Source organism: Pelophylax lessonae, assembly GCF_965119305.1.
Source record: "Pelophylax lessonae genome assembly, chromosome: 1".
Taxonomy (NCBI): Eukaryota; Metazoa; Chordata; class Amphibia; order Anura; family Ranidae; genus Pelophylax; species Pelophylax lessonae.
Genome location: NC_138768.1, coordinates 588,736,800 through 588,750,112, shown reverse-complemented (window position 1 = coordinate 588,750,112; position 13,313 = coordinate 588,736,800).

The following is a 13,313-nucleotide window of genomic DNA, read 5'->3' as shown; positions in this document are numbered from 1 at the left end:
TGACAGGGGTTTAGACATTTATGGCTGTGTGTTGGGTTATTTTGAGTGGACAGCAAATTTACACTGTAAGGCTTCTTTCACACGGTCTGCCTCAGTAGGCAGGTCCATGCTGCTCAGTGGGGGATCAATACACAGATACCCGCTGAGTAAGCAGGTGACAGCTCCCTCTCCACTCAGTGTGTCAGAGCCCTATGCATCTTTATGGGGGAATCGGATGAGAGCGGACCGCTTGACCGCATATTCAATAACATTTGTAAATGGAATTATGCTATGTGACATAATTTTACTCTTGCATGAGCAATATTTGGAATATTGGCAATATTGGCCAGTTCCAGGGCCGATACAGATATATCGGCAAAAGTCAATATCGGCCCTCGATATATCGGCCTTGCCGATAATCGGTCAATCCCTAATATATATATAGATAGATAGATAGATAGATAGATAGATACACACAAACACACACAGATGTCTTAAAGATTTGCCTTGCAATTCTGTTTTAACCACTTAAGCCCTGGAAGATTTTACCCCCTTCCTGACCATGGCCTATTTTGCGTTTCGGCACTGCGTGACTTTAACGGACAATTGCGCGGTCATGCAACACTGTACCTAAACAAATTTGATGTCCTTTTTTTCCCACAAACAGAGCTTTCTTTTGGTGGTATTTGATCACCTGTGTGATTTTTTGATCATGCGCTATAAACAAAAAAAGAGCGTCAATTTTGCAAAAATAACAATATTTTTCACATTTTTTTATAAGTAATTCCCCAAAAAAATGTAAAAATCAAAATTTTTTAACATTTTAGGCCAATTTGTTTTATGCTACATATGTTTGGTAAAAAAAAAATTGCAAAAAGCGTATTTTGATTGGTTTGCGCAAAAGTTATTGCGTTTACTAAGGGAAAGATTTTTGTCATTTTTGTTGTTTTTTTTTTTTTAACGAGTAATGGCGGCGATCTGCGATTTTTTTTTGCAGGACTGCGACATTGGGGCGGACAGATCGGACCCTTGACTGACATTTTTGACACTTTTGGGGTTACCAGTGACATTGCTACGGTAATCAGTGCTATACATATGCACTGTTACTGTAAAAATGACACTGGCAGTGAAGGGGTTAACTTTTTTTGAGAGGGAGGGGTTAAGTGTGTCCCTAGGGGCATGCTTCTAACTGTGATTGGATGTGGCTACTGGTGTAAGAACAGAGATCAACGGTCCTACATAGCAGAACCGTATGATCAATATTCTTACACAGGGGAGAATGACAGGCGGCTTTGTTTACATTAGCTGCCTGCCTTTCTCACGGTGTAACAGACAATCGCAAGTGCCCGGCGGACATCGGCGGCGCGCTCGCTCCATAGAGCCTCACAGGCTAGCGACGTAGCCCTACGTCGCTTTGCCTGTGAGGGGCTGACCGCCGCAGTAAATAGTCGTGTGGCGGTCGGCAAGTGGTTAAACTGATAAAGTCGCCTTACAAAGTTCACAAGTACAATGTACAAAAGTGCTGTCATAGTATCCATTATGCAGGTTAACAATGCAGAATATTTTTATATTTAACCCTCTCTGAGCAGATAGCTTTTGTACTATGCATGTACGCATACTCAATGCAGTTTTTTTTTTTGTATTTCTGTCATGCATATTAGTATAGTAATCACTTAATATACTCTGATCACATAATCTAAGTAGTAATTAAAATCAGACACCTAATCCAGGTATATATAATTACTTTTTATTCCCTTAGTATTAAAATAAAGTTCTTAATTCCAGCTATATATATCCATGTTTACCTTACTTAGCAACATCTAATTAAATAAAATCTTGATCAAATATTAATAGAGTTGAACTTCAGTGCAACTGTTTTCTTTTCAAACTGTGAAAGATAGACAAAAGAGCTTAGTGAAGAATAATGCTACACTGCGTATTTAAAATAATGAACCTCATCTGAGCACAAGCAGTTTATTTGATGCTGAACCATAGCAACAATATATTTATCCAATGTGTGAACAGCTGTTCATCTCCCATTGTTAGCAACTGACTTGTACTGTGTTATTGTGGTATAGTTACAAGACAAGTTCATACTTTGCAGTGTATCTAGAATTCATACGGTCTTATTTCCTAAAGCTGAACTCCGGGCAGATTAAAAGGACACATATAAAAGCATTTCTGCATTCATTTATATGTAATTTTAAACTCATGCAGTGTAAGTACATGAATTTGTCTTGTTTTAAAATATTGCAGTTCCTTTTAAGCAGTGCTCAAACTATGAGATGGAGAAACAGCACCAGAAGTGAATCAGTTGTACTGCGTCAATCACTTATGTACACACTTGTATAAAGTACTCGAAACCCATACTTGAGTAAAAGTACAAGTGCTCGTTTAAAAAGTGACTTGAGTAGAAGTGGAAGTGCTCTATCAAAAAGTGACTTGAGTAGAAGTACTAAAGTATTCAACATTTTTTGTACTTAAGTATTGCAAGTATTTTTTTTTTTTAATTTTGCTTCTCAAGTACTGAAAGTAAAAGTACCAGTAGTTTTTAATAAAAATTTGCTACTCAAGTACTGAAAGTAAAAGTACAAGTACTGTGTTATGTAGTTATTAAAGAAAGAAGTCAAAAGTTTGAACATCATATTGTTTTTTATTATTTCAAATGATTAACCTAAAGGACAATCACAATTCCTTTGGCTGTAACCTTTTGTAAACAAAAACAGATAGTGCACAAAATCATATACAGTATAAACCAATGTTATATACAACAATATATTCCAATAATGAAATAAAGGAAGAGTGTATGAAATCAAAGTCAATAAAAAGTCCATATATATATAATGCCATAATACCATATATATGTGACAAAACAAGATGAATATATTTTCAAAGGTGCAGGAATCAAACAGGTGCTATTCCAAATAATAGGTGCACCTTCTGGATTTCCCCCTTACCCGGTGGATGAAGGTAAGTGCAAAATAATATCCAAATAGACTCTTCCAGTGAAACAAAGCTGCAAAACCTGCGCTCTCAACTTCCAGTGAAAAAAGCAAAATCAGCCTCTTACCAGAAAAAAGGTCTATGTACGCTTGTGACTCTCCTTGGTTGGGGGAGGTTCTCTTTCCTCTTAACAGCAGATATGTAGACCATTTTATTTATACATACAGTAGCATTTATTTTGGTATGCGCTGATTTACACATGACATTATACACATTTTTTTGAACTTCATGAAACCTGCCATTTACTGTTCTGGCAGTGGTCATTTGTATAATTGTAACGAGTAACTATGCAGCACAAAAAAAAAAAATATCGGAGAAGAAGTATTGAAATCATCAAAAAAATGTAGTGACGTAAAAGTGGAAGTAGGAGAAAAAAATTCTACTCCAGGAAAGTACAGATTCCGCCTTTCGGTACTTAAGTACAGTAGTGAAGTAGTTCTACTTAGTTACTATACATCTCTGCTTATGTATTTCAAATTTGTATGTAGCTGTTTGTCTACATTTAAGTTTATTGTGTCATTAAGATATTTGTTTTTCTTTTTTACAAAAGATGCGGAGGATGCCTGCATGTGTCATGCCTATGCATCAAACCACAAATTAAGTCTATGGCTAGCTTCACATTTCTGTCAGGATATAAATATGGAAGCTCCTAGCAAATTTTAAAGATGCATGCTTAAGGGTTTTCATCCTTATCTTTCCTTCACTGCTTGGTGAGTTGTTGTCCTGGAAGAAGCATGTCCATATCAACTGTCAGGACACACAGACTTATTCTGATTCTATGACTTACTAGGTAGGGAAAGAGGATCAAGATGACAACCCCAGAACATGCACCTTCCTAACAAGCCAGGAATAGCTCCCTCATTCTTGCCTGAGATTTTCGCCTCCTCACGGCCTGCTTTAACCCTTTGGACCCTGCAAAAGCACCTCCATTCACTTAAAAGGTCACGATCACTGGGTGTACATGTGGTATAAATCATGCCACAGCTGCTAAGTAACTTGTGTACTCCCCTAGCATTTGAGGGGCAGTCAAGCTGTGTTTTTAATGCCCCCCTCCCAACCTCACGTGTGAACGAGTCCTATAGAGCAGCCAGCAACAATGTCTTTGATTATCACCTCACCAGTCATAGTGTCCTCAGACCGGTGTAAACTCAATATTCCTGATTGCCACCAGACAGTGCAGACAGCAAAAGTTTTCCTGATCACCACCACATCAGTCCCAGTGTCAGCAGACCAGTGTAAGTCAGCAATAGTGATGACCCGAACATCCCCCTGTTTGGTCCCCACCAGAACACCACGAACAGGGGAAAAGTTTGTTCAAACAAACTAACTTCATTGAAGTCTATGGGACTCGATCATCATAAATCAAACAGCCTCATTTAGAAGGTTTAAATGCAAGTTATTGCCCAAAAAAAAGTGAATGGGGGGTCTGGGTACTGACCTGGGGAACATGTAGCAATGCAATTTTCTTTTTTAAAAATGATTGTTTCTAAATGAGCAGTGATTTACTGATTTTAATGAGGCTTAAAGTGAAAGTATAAAAATTAAAAATTCCTTCAAATATCATTCGTGCCTGGGGGGTGCCCTTAATCTGCCAGTAAAGTAGCGCATCCCTACGATGTATGTAGCCTGCTGCAGCACTACTGTAAAGGAAATAATCTATAATATTAAAATCCAAGTGTCTCTGCGTCCAGTGTCCCTGGGATTGCGCTACTGCGCATGTGCCCCACGGACAGCCGTTGGGAGCGCAGAGACTTTGCCCCACCCTACTTAAGTCTGTTAGGGCCAGACTTCCTAAACTGTGGCTTGCAACCCACAGCCGCATCTGAGTGAGTTGCCGGCAGTCACTGCTGCCAGCCCATAACAACTGCCTTTTTACATTACGGTGATGAATTCTGTCATGAATAATAAAAGCCATTTAAATATTGTATTCAATGTACTTCATAATGCACATATATATTAAAGACTTTCATTTCATTCTGCACAATATATATATATATTAGAAAATAATAAATACAGCATTGCACTTCAGCATGTGATCCGCGCTGCAGTTCTGTGGGTAATTTGCATAAACCACTCCCACCTACCAATCAGACAGTAGAAGTTATCTGCTCAGCAGCACACATAGGCTCTGTGTACACCATCGGGTTACATAGTAGATAAGTAGAGAGAGAGAGCGTAGGAGGCATCTCATTACTCTGGGAAACTGACATTTTGTACTGCGTATATTATATATAAATATATATATATATATATATATATATATATATATATATATATATATATGGGAATATTGTCTGATTAGAGAACACAAACACAGCTCTTATCGGGGCACATTAAAGGGGGACACCGACGGCATTATTAAAGGGGGACTCCGATGGCAATTTTAAAGGGGGACTCCGACGGCAATATTAAAGGGGGACTCCGAGGGCATTATTAAAGGGGGACTCCAATGGCAATATTAAAGGGGGACTCCGAGGGCATTATTAAAGGGGGACTCCACCCGCATTATTAAAGGGGGGCTCCGACGGCATTATTAAAGGGGGACTCTGATGGCATTATTAAAGGGGGACTCAGACGGCATTATTAAAGGGGTACTCCGCCCGCATTATTAAAGGGGGACTCCAACGGCATTATTAAAGGGGGACTCCGACTGCATTATTAAAGGGGGACTCCGACGGCATTATTAAAGGTGGACGCTGACGGCACTATTAAGGGGGACTCCGATGGCATTATTAAAGGGGGACACCGCCCGTATTATTAAAGGGGGATTCCGACCGCATTATTAAAGGGGGACTCCGATCGCATTATTGAAGGGGGACTCTGAACGCATTATTAAAGGGGGACTCCGCCCGCATTATTAAAGGGGGACTCCGCCCGCATTATTAAGGGGGACTCCGACCGCATTATTAAGGGGGACTCCGACCGCATTTTTAAGGGTGACTCCGACCGCATTATTAAGGGGGACTCTGACCGCATTTTTAAAGGGGGACTCTGACCAGGGTCACTTTAACCGGGGGTCATACAGGGGTACTCTGACCCGGACACATAAAGGGACACTGATGTAAGGAGGCACTCCGATGGGGACACTGATGTAAGGAGGCACTCCGATGGGGACACTGATGTAAGGAGGCATGCCGATGGGGACACTGATGTAAGGAGGCACTCCGATGGGGACACTGATGTAAGGGAGCACTCCTAAGGGGACACTGATGTAAGGGAGCACTCTGATGGGGACACTGATGTAAGGGAGCCCTCCGATGGGGACACTGATGTAAGGGAGCACTCTCCAATGGAGACACTGATGTAAGGGAGCACTCTCCAGTGGGGACACTGATGTAAGGGATCACTCTCCAGTGGGGACACTGATGTCAGGGAGCACTCTCCAGTGGGGACACTGATGTAAGGGAGCACTCTCCAGTGGGGACACTGATGTAAGGAGGCACTCCGATGAGGACACTAATGTAAGGGAGCACTCCGATGGTAACACTGATGTAAGGAGGCACTCCGATGGGGACACTTATGTAAGGAGGCACTCTGATGGGGACACTAATGTAAGGGAGCACTCCGATGGGGACACTAATGTAAAGGAGCACTCCGATGGGGACACTGATGTAAGGAGGCACTCCGATGGGGACACTAGATTGGATTGCTAGATTGCTAGAGCAACAGGGACGCAGTGCACAGTGCGTGACAGGTCGGACAAGGAGGCTGATGAGAGAGAGACCTAAAGATATTAAAAGGACATTGTATGAGGAAACTTATACTTGGCAAACCCTTTGACTGTAATTATTGTGGTGAAAAAGCGAATAGAGCCATGATTAATTTTTAAAAGAAAAAAGCTGTTGCTGTCAGGAAAAGGATCATTTAAACAGAGGAAAAAACCTGTCACACTCAGCAAAGCAAATCTGCGACTGTAGAAACGCTGTTAAAGGGACATTGCCTGATTGAAATCTACCACTGTAAGTGCATTACTGAAAAAAAAAAAAAAAACGCAGAACATAGACACGCTATTAAAGGGACATTTATAAGCAAACTGACTTTAGTAGCAAAGTACGCCTACAGAAAATCTGCGAGTGTGATTGTGAAACCTTACAAAAAAATGGAAAGTAAAGACACGTTTTGAACGGGACATTTGCAAATAGAAAGACTGCAGACGCAAAACACGCCTGAATGAAATCTGCGACTGTAGGTGCATTACTGTAAAAAAAAAATATCGCAGAACATAGACATGCTATTAAAGGGACATTTATAAGCAAACTGACTTTAGTAGCAAAGTACGCCTTACTGGAACAAGTCTGTTTTTACAAATGTTTGACCACATATGTTCTAGCGCCCGTTAATTTAACGGGCTTAATGTCTAGTGTCATATACAAATATACATACAAATTTCAAATCGTATGTACTTGTCATACAGGTGCAGAAAAATTGGGCCATGGATGTTGGTGGTGCCTGAACACCGCAACCCCTTGCAGTTACTCTTGCTGGGCACAGGAACAGGCCCAGCCATTAGAAATAAGATACAAAATTGAAATTGCATGAACTTGTCATACAGGTGCAGAAAAATTGGGCCTTGGTTGTTGGTGGTGCCTGAACACCGCAACCCCTCACAGTAACTCTTGCTGGGCACAGAAACGGGCCCTGCTGCTAAAAATTCCATACAAATTTGAAATCGCATGTACTTGTCATACAGGCAGCGCTGTATTTTGGCCTAGGCCAACAAGGCTTCCATCTGAGATTCTATTGACCACTAGTTGCCTGAACCGCCTGGCATCTAGCAACCAGTGACGTCATACAGTAGCTGTGACTCCCTAGCCCTGCCTATAATTCAAAGTGGAGGAGGATTTACCTTCCTCCTCCTCAGCGCTGAGTGCTCGTGGGGCCCAAAGTGTCTCACCAGTCTGAAGACAGCGGGTTGCAGGGCAATGGAGCGAAATCCGCCAATCCGCCGCTGACAGCAGCCACTGCAACTGCTGAGCTGCGGCATCTTCACACACCAAGCAGGCAGCTGCCCGAACCTGGAGGACCGAGAGCCCGGGAGGGAGAAGTCCCTCCACTGCCACGGCACCAGCCTGACCTGAGCAGCAGCAGGGGCATGATCCCTGGTGCCTGCCAGAGCCTGCACTCCTTCTCAAACCTCTTCTCCACTCCCAGCTAGGACATCAACAGGAAAACAGGCTAACCAAGGGCCCAGAGGATGAGGACGGGTGGGAGGTAGGTGCATCACACACACCTACCCTTCTGACAGGGGGGCACAGGAGGGACTGCAGGCAGGGCTAGGAGGTCTCCCACTCTCTCATCTCTCTCTCTCTTGCGTGCTCTCTCTCTCTTCCCCTCCTCTCGTACTCTCTCTCATCCCCTCCTCTCGCACGCACGCTCTCTCTCCCACCCCCTCTCGTGAGATCTCAGGGATTCTTGCTGGAACTTGTAGTCCTTCAATTTTGAAGGGAGTCGCATCCGTTAAACAGGAAGGGGTGGGGCAAATTTTCATAGGAGGGTAGGGGGGCGCCCAATTTTAGTCTTGCCTATGGCAGCACAAAACCAAAATACATCACTGCATACAGGTGCATAAAAATTGGGCCTTGGTTGTTGGTGGGGCCTGAACACCGCAACCCATCACAGTTACTCTTGCTGGGCACAGGGACAGGCCCTGCTGCTAAAAATTCCATACACATTTTGAAATCGCATGTACTTGTCATACAGGTGCAGAAAAAAATTGGGCCTTGGTTGTTGATGGTGCCTGAACACCGCAACCCATCGAAGTTACTCTTGCTGGGCGCAGGAATGGGCCCTGCTGGTAAAAATTCCATACCAATTTGAAATTAGCACAGATCAAGTGTTGGAGGTGTTCTTATCAGTGCTCTAGTGGGGGCACTGTGCTGTCATCTGACCTGGGCAAGGTTGGGTGTCGGCTATGCAAACCTGCTGGATCTGGAAGGTTAGCATCGGCAGGAACTGAAACTGAAATTGGGCCTTTGGTGTTGGTGGTGCCTGAACACCGTAACCCCTCACAGTTACTCTTGCTGGGCGCAGGAACAGGAGCTGCTGGTAAAAATTAATAGAAATTTGAAATGGCGTGTACCTGAACACCATAACCCCTCACAGTTACTCTTGCTGGGCGCAGGAAGGAGACCTGCTGGTAAGAATTTCATACAAATTTGAAATCGCATGTCATACAGGTGACAAAAATTGGGCCTTTGCTGTTGTTGGTGCCTGAACACCATAACAAACCCCTCACAGTTACTCTTGCTGGGTGCAGGAATGGGATCTGCTGGTAAGAATTCCATACAAATTGGAAATCGCATGTACTTGTCATACAGGTGCCAAAAATTGGGCCTTTGCTGTTGGTGGTGCCTGAACACCGTAACCCTTCACAGTTACTCTTACTGGGCGCAGGGAACAGGGACAGGGCCTGCTTTTTAAAATGACATACGAAATTTAAATTGTATGCACCTGTCATACAAGTACAGAAAAATTAGGCCTTGGGGGTTGGTGGTGACCTAAACCAAAAACATTGTTGGAAGCTAGCAGACTCAAGATTGAGGAATAGGATAGGCAGCATATACAGTCTTCAAGGGATGGCAGACCTCCAGCAAATGCAATCAGTTACATCAACATCAGGGGATTGATAGCTGCTGTTGATCCAGGACTGATTTATTTTGATAAGTCAGCTGGTCAACAGAGTCTGTGGACAGAGGCACTCTTTTGTCCGTCACAAAACCTCCAGCAGCACTTAACGTCCATTCAGAATGCACACTGGAAGCAGGACAGGCCAGTAGTTCTATTGCATATTGAGCAAGTTCTGGCCAGTGGTCAATCCTCAAGACCCAGTAACCCAGTGGATGCTCACTTGGAAAGGTCTCCAAGTCTGCTCTTGCCCCTAGATAATCATGCACCATATGATGGAGACGCTGCCGATGGTTGCTTAAACCTAACAGCCCTGGGTTCTGCTGAGGACTAAAGAATTGTTTAAAGGCATAGGTCAGCCGGCCGCCTTCTCAACCGCTCCTCCTTTGGCTGAACGATGCCTCAGAAACAAGTCCAGAGAATGTTAGCCTCCCAGCGTCTGGAAAGGTGGTACACATTTTTTTTCAAGGCCTCCTCAAGATGTTTCATCCTCTGCCCCCTCTGTGAAGGCAGGATGAGCTCTGCAACTTTACCCTTTTAACGTGGATCAAGAAGGGTTGCCAACCAGTAATTATCCCTCTCCTTGATAGCACCAATCCTCGGGTCCTTTCGCAGGCTTTGCAGAATCAGGGAGCCCATGCAATGTAAGTTGGAGGAGGCATGAACTTCTGAGTCCTCTGGGTCACTAAGGATGACATTGTCAGGAGCAACCTCTCCCTAACCACGTACAACTCCTGGGGTTTCTGGGAAATTAAAACCATCCCTTGAAGACTGCTGAATGCTATCCTCTACATCCATGCTGCCGCAATCCTCCTCTTCCTTCTCCTCTTCTTCCTGTGTGTTTTGTGGCCCTGCAGGAATGATATCTGCATAACGGGGGCCTTGTGAGGAAAGGAAGTCCTCCTCTTTCTTCTGCTGTTCTGCCTCAAGTGCCCTGTCAATGATTCCACGAAGCGTGTGCTCCAGCAGGTAGACTAGATGGATAGTGTCAATGATGCATGCATCGTCCCGGCTCACTAACCTTGTGGCCTCCTCAAATGGTGATAGGACAGTGCATGCATCCTTTATCAAAAGCCACTGGCGTGGCGAAAAAAAGGCAAGCTCCCCTGAAGCTGTCCTTGTGCCATACTCACATAGATACTCAGTGATGGCTCTCTGCTGCGTGTGTAGCCGCTGCAGCATTGCCAATGTTCAGTTCCACCTATGGTGGGCATGTCACAAATGAGGTGGTTGGTGGGCAGGTTGAATGTCAGATAAGTGAGCACTGGCATTGTATGAATGCCAGAAATGGCACTGACTTTTCTGGCCTGCCTCAAAAGATCTTGGAAGCCCGGGTATCTGGTCAAGAAACGCTGCACCACCAGATTCAGGAAATGTGCCAAGCATGGAACATGTGTCAAGTGTCCTTGTCGGAGGGCGGAGTGAAGGTTGGTGCCATTGTCACATACAACCGTTCCTGGCTCAGGCTGTCGTGGCATCAACCATCTCTGAGCCTGCCCCTGCAGAGCTGACAGAATCTCTGCCCCGGTGTGGCTCCTATCCCCTAGACAGACCAACTGAAGCACGGCATGGCATCTTTTAGCCTGACTGCTTGCGTAGCCCCTTGAATGCTTAGGGAGCACTGCAGAGTCTACCAGATGAAAAGACAGCAATTGTAATGCTAGCAATTTGGCCAAGCTAGCATTAAGACGCTGAGCATGTGGATGGCTGGGACAGTATTTTTTCTACGGTTCAGCAACTGGGGTAGGGAAATTTGCCTGCTGCTCAAATCAAGTGGTGGTGTAATGCTAGCAGATTGGGTGCAAGTCTCTGTGGCACTTATTGCTATACCATCATCCCTCTCAATGCTGGTATTTGAGAAGGTATCAGGTGTAGTAGGGTTAGAGATCACAGATGAGAAGCAAGGTGATGTATGCTTGTTTTGATCTGATGCTACTTCAGGTACTGTTGCCAATGGGGAGCCCAAGTGGCTGGTGTTCTGACCACGCTTGATCCGCTTCAGACAGATGTTGCAAACAGCAACGCTGCGGTTTACTACACATGTGCTGAAAAAAGCCCACACTAATGAACTTTTTGAAGTCCGCGGGGAGTTTACAGCACCTTGCACCTGTGGAGCTCTGTGCTGTGATGCAATAGGTTGGATACTCCTATGGCAGCCCCTAAAGCACATTCTGCCTCATTGGAGTTGTCCCTATTCCTCCTCCTCCCCCTCCTCCTCCTCCTTATCTCTACCAAGTGCAGTCAATGACCTCATCATCCCCTCCCTCATCACTGGAGCAAACTTGGCAGTATTCTGCAGCTGTGGCAACATAACTGCTAGTTTCTTGTCCGTCATTGTCACCCCCCTCTCTCTAGGTGCACGTTATTCCTTTCATCAACCTGGGAACCAACATCACAGCATTCAAATTGCTGAATATCCTCCAGCAGCATGTCACTAACACTATGATCGAATAGTTCAGGTGACTCCTCCCTGCATGATGGTGGGGCAACAGAAGGAGTAGCTGTGGAGAAGGAGCCTGTGGAACGGGCCGCTTTGGCAGCTGCGGTGGAAGGCAAATTAGTGTGAGCATGGGTGTCAGAGGATGAGGAGGATGAGGACGGCTTATTTATCCACTCCACCAACTCTTATACATGTTGTGGCTGAATAAGACGGGCAGCACCGGAAAAAAAGGACGGGTCTGCCCCGTCTGCAGAGGATGCACCATGAGGACTGTGACCACCACTTTTCACTGTGGACACAGAGGCTGCTTGCCCTCTTTTCATGGCCTGTGAGTGTCTGCCTCTACTTGTCGGCCTTTCGGACATGATGTGGATTTTAGGGGGTTTTATCACTAGTTGATCAATATATAATATATATATAATGCACTGCTGATATGTATTGAACTGATCAATAGATACTGAATGTCCTGATATCTAATCAATTGTCCTATATGTAGAAATAGATCAATATAGGGTACACTGAACTGACCGATAGATACTGAATGGCCTGATATCTAATCAATTGTCCTATATAGATAGAGATCAATATAGAGTACACTGAACTGACTGATAGACAATGAATGGCTTGATATCTAATCAATTGTCCTATATGTAGATAGAGATCAATATAGGGTACACTGAACTGACCGATAGATACCGAATGGCCTCATATCTAATCAATTGTCCTATATATAGGTAGAGATCAATATAGGGTACACTGAAATGACCGATAGATAATGAATGGCCTGATATTTAATCAATTGTCCCATATGTAGATAGAGATCAATATAGGGTATACTGAACTGATCGATAGATACTTAATGACCTGATATCTAATCAATTGTCCTATATATAGATAGAGATCAATATATGGTATATAGTCTATAGCAGGGGCGGACGTACAGGGGTCGCCATGGCGACCGGGCCCCATGCTGCAGGGGGCATGAGAGGGCCCCCTGTATGTATAGAGACTAGGATCGGCAACCGCAGCTGAGACCGAGCTCCCCCGATCCTCCCGAAAGAGCTGATCGTGATCACATTGGAAATTGGAATGGAAAGTGAAAGCAAAGCACAGTGTGTGCTGTGCTCTCTGCCTCCCCCTACAGTGCCATACCCGGCAGGAAGTTACAAGAAGGTACAGTCCTCTCTCTGCCGTTTTTAAAAGGCTTTCTGTATGTATGTGCATTATGTATGTATGTATGTATGTGTGTGTGTGTATGTATGTATGT